Source organism: Panthera tigris, chromosome B1 (assembly GCF_018350195.1).
Source record: "Panthera tigris isolate Pti1 chromosome B1, P.tigris_Pti1_mat1.1, whole genome shotgun sequence".
In the NCBI taxonomy this organism is placed as follows: Eukaryota; Metazoa; Chordata; class Mammalia; order Carnivora; family Felidae; genus Panthera; species Panthera tigris.
This window is the reverse complement of record NC_056663.1, coordinates 38,127,496-38,143,854: the sequence shown is the minus strand read 5'-3', so window position 1 is coordinate 38,143,854 and position 16,359 is coordinate 38,127,496. Positions and strand designations below refer to the sequence as shown.

Here is a 16,359-nt window from a genome sequence, read left to right as displayed (position 1 = left end):
TTTTGTGTGAAAACCTGACCTTAAGTCACACAATCCACCTAACTCATGAGGCCAAAAACTAAGCCTCACCCTTACCTTAGTGTTACCATCACCCGAGCTCTCTGTAATGGGCTTGGCACTGCTGGTGGATAGGCCCCTACTATCTTCTGGGTCCCAACACTAACTCTAGCCATAGGTCCATCTCGACCCAAGCCTGAATCACAAGAAGACAGAAACAGTGGATTTAGGACAAATAACTGACTCAAGGTGGCTCAATTAGATGCATAAGAAGAAATGGTGCTGTTTGCAAAGATCAGACCTGAAGCAGAACCTAAGGCTGACCCTCACACTGACACTTAACATCAACTGAGCCCTCTCTGTACATCTTCGCACTTTCAGAAGATAAGCCTTTACCATTTTCCTTGTCCTAACCATAACCCTAGCCACGGTCCTAAATGGGCCTGAATGCTAGATCTGAGGAAACAATGGATTTGGAACACATGACTGACTCAAGTTGCTCACCCAAGTCCATAAGAGGAAATGGTGCCATTTTCAAAGACCACGATGGAGCCAGAGTGTATGATTCTGTGTGAAGACCCTATCGTAGGCCACATAATCAGCCTAGCCCTTTACCCCAAACCAAACACTGATGGACACTCAGGCTAAATTGAGCCCTCTGTGTAGGTCTTTGCACTGCCAGCAGATAGACCTTTGTAATTTTTCACAGCCTAACCCTAATCCTAGCCACTCGGCTGGCCCTACTTGAGCCTGAGTGCTAGTTCCAAGGATACAACTGGATTTTGACACATGAATGATGCAAGATGACTTGGCTAGGAACAAAGATGGATGCATTATCACTTGTAAGGACCAGGATGCAAGGACTGGCATGCAGCCTTGAGAGCAGGATTCTAATCAAAATCCTAACTCTAGACCACAAAATCAGCCTAGCCCTTGAATTGAGACCAAAGCCTGTCACAAATCCTGATTTTGCCCTCAATCCAGCCCTAGAGGGAGGGTTACGCATTGCTGAAAAATTTACCCCTACAAACTGCCAGGCCCTAACCCTAACCCTAGTCATGACTATCCCTACTCAGACCCGGATCTCAGGTCAGACCAAACAAGGAATTTGGGACACAAGACTGATACAAGTTTACTTAGGAATAGAAAAGGAAGTTGTGCTGTTTGCAACAACTGGGATGGAGCTGGAGTGAAGGATTGTGGGCAAATACCCAACTTTAACCCTCACCATCACCTTAGAGGCCTAGGAACACAATCCATAAGCCTCACCCTCACCTAACACTCGCCCTTAACTCAACCCTTCGGGGAGTGCTCTGCACTACTGGCAAAGAGGTCACTACCATCTCCTGGTCCCTAATGCTAACATTTGCAAACTAGTTTCTTCCTAGGTGTCATTCAGAGTGAGTATCTCAGAGAAATATACATTCCTTTAAGTTGGGAAATCTGGCCAAGTCCTGATGTCTCTGGCATTATTGGGACACAGGACCCATCATTATTTACCTTTGAGAAGTATGCTGACAATGGGAGGCATAGGGTCTTTGAAAATGCCCAGCAGAGTGTCCATGTGCAGGCAATGCCAGGGCTTAGGAGGGATCTGGCCTTACTTCTGGATGAAGGAGAAACTATATTAGACATCTCATTCCCAACTTTATCCTAATCTCCTCTGTAATGTAGAAGTTTGCCCTTCCTTATAACCCTTCCCACCCAATAACCCTTCCCACCCATTTTCTGTTTTCATAACTAGGTCATGGGTCATAACCAGGTGGAACCGGTCTGTCAGCCACACAGCTGCATCTAGGATTTGAGGTAAACTACCACTCTGGCCCTGTGCTATGTGAGAGCAATCAGTTCCTTCATCTCAAAGAAGAATGACCCTCCTGTCCATGAGCACCTGTTGCTTGTCTGGCAATGGTAATCCCCATGGTGGGTGACCAGCTTGCCTCCCTCCCTGGCTGACTGAAATGTCTTCATCCTATAAGGCAGGTGGATCAGGCATGAACAAACTTCAGGAAAATTCAGCCCAAAAAAGCCCTTACAAGGAATACTGCACCATGACTTGGTGACAATACCTAAAGTACCAACAGGACCCCTGACCTGCTATCACTGAATTACTTCCCTTTCTATGTCCTGATGGGTAGGGGATACAAACGAGCCAAGGTCCGGATCCTTCCTTCTCTTAAAGAAAAGTGCAAGCCTTTTGCCACATGGGCACCCAGGTGTAAGTAATGAATGCTTCTCTTTGCCCCTGCCCGCCAGTGTTTCTTACTATAGACAACCGCTAGCCTCTCAGGAGTTGGTGCTAGGCATGACCTTCTCAGCTTCATCTTGCTCTCCTTTGTAATGAAACACTTTGGCCCTTTGCCTATTTATTTCCATCTTTTTGCTCCTTTCTTCAAACTAACATCTCTCTGGAGTCCATTCAGATTCAGTGTCTCAGAGCAATATCTTCTAATTTATACTGGGACCTCTGGCTGAGTGCTGGTGACTCAGGCATAGATTGGCAGCAGGACCTCTTGTAACTTCCTATGAGAACTCTGTTCACAATGAGAGGTGTAGGGCATATGAAGGTGCCAAGATGGATATGGATAGATGTGGGTAGGTACTCATGAAAGTTTGGAAAGGGTCTGGCCTTACACATGGAGCAAGGAGAAATGAAGGTAGATAAACGTGGCTAGCATAACTCATTACCATCAGTAATGTAGAGACTTGACATCCCTTGTAGCCATTCCCACCAATTTGCAATTTTCTAAGTCTTGGGTCATATTCAGGGAAAACTGGGCCATCACTCACTTCACACAAGCAGAACCCAAATATCGGTGCTAAACTGCCACTGTGGTCCATTGTTATGTGAGAGCAAACACTAACTTCAAATCAAGGGAAGGATGGCCTTCTTTCACTGAGTGCTTTGCGCTTGGCCAGCTCTGCTTAAATGCAGTAAAGGGAACACATGCCTTCATTCTGTATCAAACATGATTCCCATATGCACACTATTCTTCAGACCTGGTGAACACAGAAAAGGCCTTTTGAAGAACTACTGTATCAGGTCCAGGTTCCAAACACTTGATAACCAGCTGGGAGCAGGACACCCTTGCCTCTATATCAATGGTGCATTTATTTCCTGATGGGAGAGACAGGAAAAATTGCCAAATACAGCTTTTCCTGTTTGTTAATGAAAATACGGAACTCCTGCAAATTTTCACTCTCATGTACAGCCAATAAAGGTTTCCTTTTCCACCAGCTCTCAGGCTTTATTTTCTGCCCAGACAGCCAGCCTGCCAGGAGACAGAAGTAGGCACTGAATTCTAACTTTAGCCCATTGTCTTCTGTAATGAACAGCTTTTGTCTTCCAGGTGCCTATTTGCATTTTATAGCTCTATTTTTCAAACTAGGTTCTACCCTGGAGCCATTCAGAGCAAGAGCCTCAGAAGAATGCACTTTGTTTAAACTAGAACATTGCAAGGTTTTTATTAAGAAAGGATGTTGAATTTTGTCACTTGCTTTTTCTGCATAGACAGGATCATATGGTTCTTTTTTTTATTAATATGATGTATCACATTGATTTCCAAGTGTTGAACCAGCTCTGCAGCCCAGGAATGAATCCCACTTGATCATGGTGAATAATTCTTTGTATGTGCTGTTGAATATGATTTGCTAGTATCTTACCAAGAATTTTTGCATCCACATTCATCAGGGATATTGGCCTGTAGTTTTCTTTTTTACTGGGTCTCTGTCCGGTTTGAGAATCAAAGTCATGCTGGCTTCATAGAATGAGCCAGGGAAAGTTTTCTTTCCCTTTCTATGTTTTGAAACAGCTTGAGAAGAGTATTAAATGTCTGGTAGAATTCCCTAGGGAAGCAGTATGGTCCTGGACTCTTATTTGTTGGAGATTTTTGATAACTGATTCCATTTCTTCACTGGTTATGGGTCTGTTCAAGTTTGCTATTTCTTCCTGTTTGAGTTTTGGAAGTGTATGGGTGCTTAGGAATTTGTCGATTTCTTCCAGGTTGTCCAGTTTGTTGGTGTATAATTTTTCATAGTATTCCCTGATTATCACTTGTATTTCTGAAGCACTGGTTGTAATAATTCCATTTTCATTCATGATTTTATCTATTTTGGTCATCTTTTTCTTTTTGAGAAGACTGGCTAGAGGTTTATCAATTTTGTTTATTTTTTCAAAAAAACAACTCTTGGTTTCATTGATCTGCTCCAGTTTTTTTAGATTCTGTATGGTTTATTTCTGCTCTGGTCTTTATTATTTCCCTTCTGCTGGGTTTGGAGTGTATGCTGTTCTGCTTATATTTCCTTTAGGTGTGCTGTTAGATTTTGTATTTAGGATTTTTCTTGTTTCTTGAGATAGGCCTAGATTGCAATGTATTTTCCTCTCAGGACGGCCTTTGCTACATCCCAAAGCATTTGGATTGTTGTATTTTCATTTTAATTTGTTTCCATATATTTTTTTAATTTCTTCTCTAATTTCCTGGTTGACCCATTCATTCTTTAGTAGGGTGTTCTTTAACCTCCATGCCTTTGGAGGTTTTCCAGACTTTTCCTATGGTTGATTTCAAGTTTCATAGCATTGTCGTCTGAAAGTGTGCATGGTATGATCTCATTTCTTTTATATTTATTAAGGGCTGTTTTGTGACCCAGTTTGTGATCTATCTTGGAGAATGTTCCGTGTGCACTCGAGATGAAAGTATATTCTGCTTGGGATGCAGAGTTCTAAATATATCTGTCAAGTCCATCTGGTCCAATGTATCATTCAGGGCCCTTGTTTCTTTACTGATTCTGTTAGATGATGTGTCCACTGTTGTAAGTGGAGTATTAAGGTCCCCTGAAATTACCACATTCTTATCAATAAGGTTGCTTACGTTTGTGATTGTTTTATATAATTGGGGACACCCATACTTGGCGCCTAGACATTTATAATTATTAGCTCTTCCTGAGGGATAGACCCTGTAATTATTATATAATGCCCTTCTTCATCTCGTGTTACAGACTTTAAAGTCTAGTTTGTCTGATATAAGTAGGGCTACTCCAGTTTTCTTTTGACTTCCAGTAGCATGATAGATAGTTCTCCATCCCCTCTTTCAATCTGAAGGTGTCCTCAGGTCTAAAATGAGTCTCCTGTAGACAGCAAATAGATAGGTCTTGTTTTTTTTATCCATTCTGATACCCTATGTCTTTTGGTTGGAGCATATAGTCCATTTACATTCGGCGTTATTATTGAAAGATATGGGTTTAGAGTTATTGTGATGTCTGTAGATTTCATGCTTGTAGTGATATGTCTGTTAATTTGTAGTCTTTGCAACATTTAACTCACAGAATCCCCCTTAGGATCTCTTGTAGAGCTGGTTTAGTGGTGATGAATTACTTCAGTTTTTGTGTTTGGGTAAATCTTAATCTCTCCTTCCATTCTGAATGTTAGACTTGCTGGATAAAGGATTCTTGGCTACATATTTTTTTTTTCTGTTCATCACAATGAAGATTTCCTGCCATTCCTTTCTGGCCTGCCAAGTTTCAGTATATAGGTCTGCTACTACTTTTATGTGTCTGCCTTTGTAAGTTAGAATCTGTTTATCCCTAGCTGCTTTCAGAAATTTCTCTTTATCCTTGTATTTTATCAGTTTCACTATGATATATTGTGGAGATTGATTCAAGTTATGTCTGAAGGGAGTTTTCTGTGCCTCTTGGATTTCAATGCCTTTTTCCTTCCTCAGTTCAGGGAAGTTCTCAGCTATAATTTCTTCAAGTACCCCTTCAGCACCTTTCCCTCTCTCTCCCTCCTCTGGGATGCCAATTATGCGTATATTATTTCTTTTTAGTGTATCACTTAGTTCTCTAATTTTTCCCTCATACTCCTGGATTTTTTTATCTTTCTCTCAGCTTCCTCTTTTTCCATAACTTTATCTTCTAGTTCACCTATTCTCTCCTCTGCCTCTTCAATCCGAGCCGTCGTCGTTTCCATTTTGTTTTGCATTTCGTTTAAAGCGCTTTTCAGCTCCTCGTGACTGTTCCTTAGTCCCTTGACCTCTGTAGCAAGAGATTCTCTGCTGTCCTCTATACTGTTTTCAACCCCAGCGATTAATTTTATGACTATTATTCTAAATTCACTTTCTGTTATATTATTTAAATCCTTTTTGATCAGTTCATTAGCTGTTGTTATTTCCTGGAGATTCTTCTGAGGGGAATTCTTCCGTTTGGTCATTTTGGATAGTCCCTGGAGTGGTGAGGACCTGCAGGGCACTTCCCCTGTGCTGTGGTGTATAACTGGAGTTGGTGGGCGGGGCCGCAGTCCGACCTGATGTCTGTCCCCAGCCCACCGCTGGGGCCACAGTCAGACTGGTGTGTGCCTTCTCTTACCCTGTGCAAAGGGGCATGGTTTGGTGTAATCTGAACCCACCTCCTCTGTGGGCCCAGGAGTGATCCCAGAGGCCTTGGCTTGGTGGTGGTGGGGGCGGGGGAGGGGAAAATGGTGATTCCCTAGTGTCTTCTCCATGGAGGAGGAGCCGGCGGACTCCTTTAGAGTGGCCCTCACTGTGCAGCAGGCGTAGATGGGCAGTCCTTCTCTATCAGCCAACTCCCCCGACCCAGGGCTTGGCTAGGGTTCAAAGTCCCACTCTATGTGTTCTGCCGCTGTGGAAGCGCCTCTCAGTGCAGTGATATGTGGTCCCGGCTGCTTTTTCTGTGTCACTGAACTTCGGGGAGGACTGTCTTCTGCACACTGAGCCACTGCCCTCGCGGCCGTGAGCCCCCAGGGTGGTGGATGTAGGCAGGCTTTATCTTTTCCCACAGCATGCCAGGGAATCGACCACCTTATCCTCCTGCAGACTGAGGCCTAGGTCCAGCCTCTGCACCCAAGGGTGGCAGGTGCAGACATGTTCTGTGCTATCATGCAGCCCTCCAGGGACGGAACTGCTTTCTCCAGCTGCGGACAGAGACTCTGGCCTACCACCACACCCAGGCCTGGCTCCCCTCCTCCCCAGGTGCACGAACAGGGACCCGGCCCCAGTCTGAAGAAAGCCCCGCAGTTAGAGATCAGATCCTTCTAAGTCTCAGTTCGAAGTCTTTCTCTTGTCCAGCTATGGTCCTGTACTTCCCTAGCCGCTCTTTCTCTTCCCTTCATCTCTCCCCAGAAGGGGGTCCCTCCCCTCTGTGACCACGTGGCCTTTTTTCTTTTTATCTCCCCCCAGTTTGCAGTTAAGCACCTTTTTTCCAGCTTTCCCATTTTCTTCCTAGTAGATTCTGTCTCTTTTCCTCCTAGGCTCTGGTGTTCAACGTCTTTTGGCTTCTACACTTCTTTGTTTGAGAGACGCAGGATGTATGGATCACCTATTTCTCTGCCATGTTGGCCCCTCCTCCCTGGAGACCATCTTTCAACTACATCTTGTTTCACCAAGTAAGAAGGGTTTGAAAACCTGTAGGATCTTATGCGGATAGTGCCATACACTCAACTCTGTCAAACTGCCCTTTGGGGAAACAATTTTTCAAATAACATCTTGTATCACTGAGTTATAAGTGTTTGAAAACCTATGTGGGGCACGAAGTGGAAAGTGACATGTACTTGATACTCAATCCTGCGGAGGAACCATCTTTCAACTAACATCTTTTGACTAAGTTAGAAGAGCTTGAAATCATATGCAGACATATATGATAAGTGCTATATACTCGACTATGTGAAACAACACGGTGGGGAAAACACCATTCAACTAACATCTCCTTACTCTAAGTTAGAAGAGGTTGAACAATGATGGGAGGCCTATACTGAAAGTGCCACATATTCACCGTTGTGAAACTGCACATTGGGTAAACCATCTTTCAAGTAACATCTTTGTGTCACTTAGTTGGAATTATTTGAAATTTTATGCGGAGAACGATGTGGAAAGTGATATTTGCTCCACCCTGTGAAGGAATATTGTGGAGAAACCATCTTTCAACTAACATCTTGATTCACAAAGGTAGAACCGTTTGAAAACATGGGTCAAAACAGAAAGTGCGATATACTAAATTCTGCGAAACAGCACTGTGTGGAAAACATTTTTCAACTAACATCTTATTTCACTAAGTTAGAAGTGTTTGAAACCTATGGTGGCAGAAAGTGCCCTATACACAATTATGTGAAAAAAACACTGTGGTGAAACAATCTTTCTACTTATATCTTCTTTCACTAAATGAAAACTGAAAACTATGTGGAACCTACAAGGTAAGTGCCATATAGTCAACAATGTGAAAGAACACTCTGGGGAGACATCTTTTAACTAACATCTAGTTTTACTCTGGTACAAGTTCTTGAAAACCTATGCAGGGACTTTACATAAAGTTCCATATCCTCAACTCTCACATTTCACTTTGGGGAAACCATCTTTCAACTAACCTCTTGTATCACTAAGTTAGAAGAGTTTGAAAACCTATGCAGGGCCTATGTGGAAAGTGACATACACTCAACTCTGTCAAACTGCACTTTGGGGAAACCATCTTTCAACTAACATAAAACCATGCAACACACGAATTACACAAACCAAACATATATCACACATATCACAATACAAACAACACAAATACAAAACATTTATGACAAACACACTACACATGACCACATGTACACTTCTCTCAAGACACTTATAACACACATACACGCATACCCTGCGCATTCCACACACCTTGCCTTCTGCATTAGCCACATTCATACTAAATACACACCTACATCACACATATATCATCTACAAATACATTAAATACACCATATATATCACACACTCACCATGCATGTGCCACAAACATATCCAACACAGATCACACATGCCCCACACACCTACAGTTATAACCATTACACAGGATTACCACACTCAACACATATATAGCACACAATTTCCAAACAAACCACACATACACCCTCCACATAGACACCACACGCCCCAAACCTACACCACATATACAGAAGGCAGATGCCAACTCCTCTACACATCAACTACAAAGACACCACACACACTGCACACATATACCACACAGTTACACCACTCTTACACCGAACACACAACAGATAGTACAAACACATACCTCACATAACCCATGAATACCACACAAACACCTCACCCAGTCACAACATACACACCACTTACACATCACACAGATAATCTTCCACACACTATTTACTACACATAATACACATATCACACACTCACACATATATACACACCCTACACACATATGCCACACACAGTCCATATATACACCACATACATGCCAAACATATACCACACACAACACACATATACTACACAGACACCACATCTACAATAAGCAGACCATGAGAATCCATACATCTATGATATATAGACACCATGCACACCACACACACCACACTTATATTGCACAAACTCCACCCATATGCCGCCACACCACAAAACCACACATGTACCACATACAAAACACACATGCCGTACAAAGACCATACACGAACATACATTCTATGTGGATCATACATACATGACATATATAGTAAAATCACAACATATATACACTTAAAGACCACACAGAAAGACACATACGTCACCTACAATCCACTGACACACCATACACGCACATCACATTCACCACACAAATGCAGTACACAGAAACAAACCACATATACAACATACATGCCATCCATACAGAACAGGATCATGCACTCAATCACAACTACTCCCAACATACACCACAAACACCACACACACCACACATATACCTCTCAATACACCCACCAGACGCCACCCACACCTTGTGGTTTACTGCCTGAAATGACACTGCTCAAGTGTCTTTCATGTAGCCTTTCACATACATCTCATAGACAGTTTGTTGAAACATTCTTTATTAGTGTGTGTTGGGAGAGCTAGAATGGCAGCCGTTGTATTCTCATCCCGTGAACGTAGCTAGATCACTAGTAAATCATTCTAATTACCCCAGAAAGCAACACGAAGACTGAGAGAACCAAGGCCATGGTTACAGGGAGAGAAGAAGCCACATAAAAGAAACTAGGAAGTGCAGAGAGGGGGTTGGGGGAGAAATATATCAAGGGTGCTGCAGAGGAGAGGGAGCCCTCATTGAGGAAAGAGGGAGAGGAAGAGAAGCACACAGAGGAACACACAAGGTGACCCTTCCCCCAAAGACACATGAAAAGAGGCTCAACATCACTCATCATCAGTCAAATACAAATCAATACTACAATGAGATATCACCCACGTCTGTCAGAAGGGCTACATTTGACAACACAAGGAAAAAGTGGTGTTGGCAAGTTTGGGGATAAAGGGAAACCCTCTGACACTGGATGGGAATGCAAAATGGTGCAGCCACTCCGGAAAACAGTCCAAAGTTTCGTCGAATGTTGAGAATACGAGTGCCCTGGGGCACCTGAAAGGCATGGTCAGTGAGGCGCCTGACTCTTCATATCCACTCCAATCAGGATCTCACAGTTATGGGATTACTAAGCCCTTGTTGGGCTCTGCACTGACAGCATGGAGTGCGCTTGGGATTCTCTCTCCATCTCTTTCTGCTCCTCTCCATTTCTCATTCTCTCAATCTCTCCCTCTCTAATAAATTAATTAATTGAAAAAAATGCTTACCCTTTAAAACTTAGATTTGCCCTATGATCCAGCAATTGCCTTATTAGGTATTTATCCAAGGGATACAAAAATAAGAATTCAAAGGCACACAGCCACCCCAGTGTTTTTCACAACACAATGAAAAATAGCCAATTAGGGAAAGGGCTCAAATGTCCACTGGCTGAGGAATGGATGGAGATGTGGTATATACATACAATGGAATATTACACAGCCATGAGAGAGAATGAAATTTTCCTTTGAGTGATTTGGACGCAGCTCGAGTAGTATGCTAAGTGAAATAAGTCAATCAGAGAAAGGCTTATACCGTATGATTTCACTCCTATGTGGAATGTGAAAAACAAAACTAAGAAATAATCATGGTGGAAAAGAGACTGGCAAAACAAGACACATGCTCTTAACTATAGAGAACAAACTGATAGATACCAGAGAAGAGATGGGTGGGGAGATTGGGTTATATTGGAGATGGGAATGAAAGAGTACACTTTGTGATGTGCATGGAAAGTTGTATGGATGGGTGAAACAACTGAATTCTACACCACTGAATTCTACATCAACTACACAAATTACAACTGAAATCTACACCACTGTATGTTACCTAACTGGAATTTAAATAAAAACATTTAAAAAATTGCATATTAGCTGTAGGGAAAGGCCCGGTGCTGAAGTGCCCAAAGCGTTACTGTGCTTTAAGTGACATTCTTTTCTCTCGTAGACATATAGAGTAACACTTTGCTCACCTCTCTCTATCGACACTTGTACTTTACTGCTGAAAAGTACCCTTTGCTGCAAGAGGGATTTAGAAAGCTTCTTGGAGATATTGAGTCCTATGTATTATTAAACCCTTGTGTAGAAGCACCAAGAAATACCCTAGGGTTAGGTGCCTAAAAGTAGTGTGTGACACAATGTGTCTGCCCCCTACACCAACCGAGATCCCTGGTTTGTAGGTGAGTTTCAAAGTCATTCCTGACTCAATGCAGGGCTCTCAGAGGCTGATATTCCATAGGAGAGCTACCCCCAATGTCCCTGTTCTCCTGGTGCTGGGCAGGCAACAGTATCAGAGGAATGGGAGCCACTTGGACCCCCGCCCCTAATCGATGGAGCTACCATCCTTCGGAAGAACAGTCTGTGAAAATACACCATTCTCCATGATATGATCAGTGCACCAAAAGGCTTTTGAATAAATAGCACACAAAAGTTTGTTCCCACCTCATGATCATCAATGGAAGCACATTCTTCATATCATAGAGCCACTGGTGACCCTGTCTACAAATACGATGGGCTGAAACCCACAAGAATTCAAAGTTGTGCTCTAATTCTTAGGGGACAATGTGGGGCTCTATCTCACAGGCTCCAAAGGGTATCTTTTGGAACACTCCTGTAGCCAAAGACCCCAAAAGTTCTTTTGATTCCTGTGTGAGCCAGATTGTGAATACATGAGCTAGTCAAGTTCTTGTAAACATGAACACTGGCACTCAGTGTATCTAGTCTCAGAAAATTGCTTTATCACCCATCAAGGTTCATCTTGTGGTCCATAAACACTCCATCTTTTTGAGTATTATAGCCAGCTGTAGATGTCCAATGGGGACCAGCCCTGGTGACTGTGTGACAGGTAGAGCCAGAGACCCTGGTCTTGTGGCTTTAGGACTACATGGACATCCAGAGCCCTATGGCACCAAAAGGGGTCCAGTCAAGAGCTGTGCATGGGGAGGCTCAGGCAGAGGTATACTCCAGAAGCTGGCTTCCTTACTGGGTTTCGGGGAAATGAAGATAAATATCTCCATTCCACATTGATCACATTCCCATTGGATGGAAATTTTGAATCCTCTTTGGTCCTTGCTGCAGCCATTTCCTCTGCCTCCCTATGTGTCCGACTGCCTCTTGATTCACCCTTAGCAGCCATGAGCTGACACACACTCAGCAGGCACCCGAGGATGGGCATCGGGCTCTTACTCCGTCCCTTGTTCAGTTATAGCCATCAGCATCGGATATACCAAGGGAGAATGCTCCTCGTATCCATGAGCTTGGTGGTTGGCTGTTTGTAGCAAGGGGTTGGGAAAGAGGAGCCACACAGCTTCCTTGCTCTGTCTGATTGAGGTGCCTTCCTTCTGAAAACCAGACAGTTCACACAAGAGCTGTAGGCTCCAGAAGCTGGTCATCAGAGAAAGAGCCTTTACAGGAAGAGGGCACCAATGTCCCTCTCCACACTCTGGAGCCACAGCTAGGGGCACCTCTTAGGTACAGCACTGTCACTGCTCACTCCATTCAATCATGCAAAAAGCAGCAAAATCCGACCAAGTCCCAGGGATCTTTAGGTCCTTCTGAAAGAAAAAAGCAGGACTGGTGATGACAGGGCTCCCAGGTGGAGTCTCTAGAGGGCATACCTGCCTAAGCCCTCTGGTGATCTTTTTACAATCAGGTTGCTAAGAACAGGCCCTGGGACACTCCCCTCCTGATAGAATTCCTCTTCCAAGCTGTGAAGAGCTCTGGCCCTCCTTGTTCGCTTTGACATATCTTTAATCTGTAGAAACATGGTTCTGCCCACAATCCATTCAGAATCAGTGTCTCAAGAGCCCTATCTTCTGCCTTCCACCTGGGAGTGTGGTCAAGTCCTTGTGACTGGGGATGAGATTCATAAGTGCAGTTGGCTTCAGAAGTATGCAACCAATCTGAGGCTGAGGGCATTTGAAGTGGTCCAGCAGACAATGTTTGGTGTGCAGGCTGGACCAGAGATTTGGGCAGGGAGCTGGCCTCCCTGTGGGCCAAGGGCAAATGAAGCAAGACATCTGTCTAAGGGAATCCCCATTCCCACTGGAAATGTCGAGTTTTGGCCCAATTGGTGCCCATTTCCTTTCCCTTGATGTGTGTCTGAAAATGTGTGTGTGTGTGTTCGTTCCTTAGGAGCCATGGAGTCATAACTAACTCAGCTAGTATCTCTGCCTAAGCCACATTCTCCCACTCTGCTCCTGTGCTCAGTGAGAGCTAACAGGCTCTGCTCTACCAAAGAAAAGAAGACGTTTCGTCCATGTGTACTTGGTGCTTGGCTTGCTGTGCTATGGAGGGGAAAGGAGAGCCAGCTTGCCTCACTGACCTTGGTGACTGAGGTGCCTTCATTTTGAAAAGCAGACAGGTTGTACATGGGCAATATGAAGGAGGAGGGGGTCAGCATTTCATGAGCCCTTGGCAGGAATGAGGGAACCAAGTTCTTGTAGCAGATTCCTGAATAAGAGCCCTCAGAACCCCCTGGCTACAGCTCAAACACTTCTGCCTCCCACTACTGATGGGGAAATGGCATGGATAGACCAAGCCAAAAATCACTGCCTCCTAAATAAAGAAGGCAGGCTTCTTGCTGATAGGACTCGCAGGTGTAGTCCTTCAGAGGGCCCCCTTGGTCTAAGCCCACAGGCCTTTCTGATTCTCAATATGACCTGGTTGATAAGAGACTACACTGGGTACTTCATTCTCAACTTTCTCCAAATCTCATTTGTGGTGAAGAATTCTGGCAGTGTGTGTCTCCATTTCTGCCACTAAACTTTTTTGATGAAAGAGGTTTTGCATGGACACTATTCTGGGACAGTGTCTCAGAAAAATATCCTCTTGTTTCAACTTGGGGGTTTGGTGGTATGCCTGTGATGGTGATAGAGGTACTGCACTGGGCCCTTTTCAGTTTGGGTTCAGAATGATGTGGCCCTCCACATACCCAGGGCCTGTGAAGGTGCCCAGGGAGAATGCTCATGGGAAATCAAAGCCCGTGGTTGAGGGTGGATCCCAACTCCTGTGTGGGGCAAGGAGAAGGAAAGGTCATGGTCTCCATCTGCGGTTTCCTCCATGTGCATTTGAATCCATAGCTTTGGCTTACCTTGTAGTCATTCCTCTTCCATTGCTGCTTTTCTAACTTGGTCTCAGTTCACACATGGTTACCCTACCCTGTGTCTGTCACCTACACCAACCAAGGTCCCAGTTTAGGGGTGAGATTCCAAACTTTTCCTAACCCAATACTGGGCTCTCTGAGGTGATGTCCCAAAGGACACCTGTCCCCCACCCCATCCCTGAGCCTCTGGTTGTAGGCAGGCTACAGTATCATGCAAATGGGTAGCCACATGGACCGCTGCCCCTAATGGAGGGAGCTACCCTCAATCGAAAGAACAGTTTGTACATTAACACCATGGTCCCGGACGTGGCCAGCACGCAAAAATGCTTTTGAATAGAGCACCGAGTCCTTGTCCCACAATCTGATCATCACATGGAAGCACAGTCTTCATAGGTCACAGCCAGTGTTGCCCCTCTCTACTAATATGATGGCCAGAAGCACACCAGAAGCCAAAGTTCCCCTCTATATACTGCCAGAAGCCGAGCTATCCAACCAGCCTGATGGCAGGGCCCAGGCAGTGGATGGATCGGGGCTGCAGGGCAGCCCACCGACAGTGAAGCTTCTTGTACTCGTGCTTTTATGTAATTTGGCCTTAATAAAGTACCTGGGGTGCATTGTCTCTCTGAGAATGTATAAGGCATGGGTTCCTAAGGCACTCTTGGCCCCCTCCTGGCCCCTGGACTGAGGCGAACACTTTTGTTCCTCAAGCCACAAATGGTTCAGGGAAACAACTAAGAGGTCATGTCCTTGTAACTGTTGCACTTGAGGTGTTGAGAGATAGATGACTTTTCGTGACAACAGCAAAGCAAATGCTTTATAGATTATAGAAAAACATAGATACATAATGAAAATAATGTAAGAAATTAATCAATAAGCAAAGGGCAGGAGGAAACATAATGAGAAAATAACCATGTTATTCCTTAAAGTGTGATTGCACATAGGAACATTTTTAGAATTAGGTAATGCTAGAAAACATAGATGACGTATGCTATAAGGAAAATTGTTAACGAATATAATGCCACGTTTGTCACAACAAAGTGGCCAGTTCAATACACTGCTGTTGTCTGTGTCCATTTTAATTTTTGTTTCCTTTTTTTTTTTTTTCACTTTTTTGCTGATGCTGTTCATCCTTTGGGAACACCTGGACCTGCTGGAGCTGGACTCTGGCAGAGTTCATGGAAGGAGCCAATCTTAACCTGCCCTTCCAAACTGAACAAGAGCATTGGCTTTATATGCCAAGACTTCAATGGTGGCTTACTTCAGCACCTCCTTATGTGTGTTACCGACCTCAACAACTTTTCTGCTCGAATTAAACTAAAAATCAACTGGGTTTTGCCAAGTACAGCCCCAAACCTCTACAAGGACAGATAATTTTACCTTTTTCTCAGCCACAAGCTTTGATATACCTCAAAAAACAAGCACATCTCATACTCCTAATGTTATAGCCTGCTCTAGTCTCAAATATTCAGACCCGCCCCCCCATCCCCTGAAATATCCCCTGGACAACCTTATGGAGAAACTGAGCATAATCTTCACTGGGGTAATTGGACTATTACTGACAGGGGTCCTAGAGGACATCTTGAAACAAAATATTCCAATAAGACCAAAACCTTTGGCCAGCTTAATAGGGAGGATATTTTTTGAGAAAACGGAGACTTGTCTGGCCCTGTAATTTGTGCACATAAAGGGAAATTAAAAGGACCTTGGCGTGTTAATCTTTGGAAGCTACGTCTTCCCTTCCTCACTCGTACTATTAGCCATGGTGACATTTATGTGAAACAACATGCTAATCTAACTTGGGTCTCCCTGTTCAATAACCAATTCGCATGGACCACTATTTGCATCCATTCTCCCTATGTTCTCTTTGCGACCTCCACCTTACAGATCCAACAACTAGAA

At 43.9% G+C, this 16,359-nt stretch overlaps 1 protein-coding gene and 1 long non-coding RNA gene across 3 annotated transcripts in view; one reads left to right on the top strand and one right to left on the bottom strand.

The window, feature by feature from the left end:
* Positions 1–8,134, top strand: part of LOC122237887 — a 31,313-nt gene extending 23,179 nt beyond the window's left edge. The window contains exons 4-6 of one of the 2 annotated variants that reach the window (XR_006216614.1): positions 1,742–1,803; positions 1,977–2,215; positions 7,259–8,134. This is a non-coding gene — a long non-coding RNA (uncharacterized LOC122237887). The remainder of the gene's footprint in view (positions 1–1,741; positions 1,804–1,976; positions 2,216–7,258) is intronic. The other variant, XR_006216615.1, reaches the window with a different exon arrangement.
* The window catches only part of LOC122237886 (ankyrin repeat domain-containing protein 26), a 299,470-nt gene that overhangs the window by 101,980 nt on the left and 181,131 nt on the right, over positions 1–16,359 (bottom strand). The window lies entirely within an intron of this gene.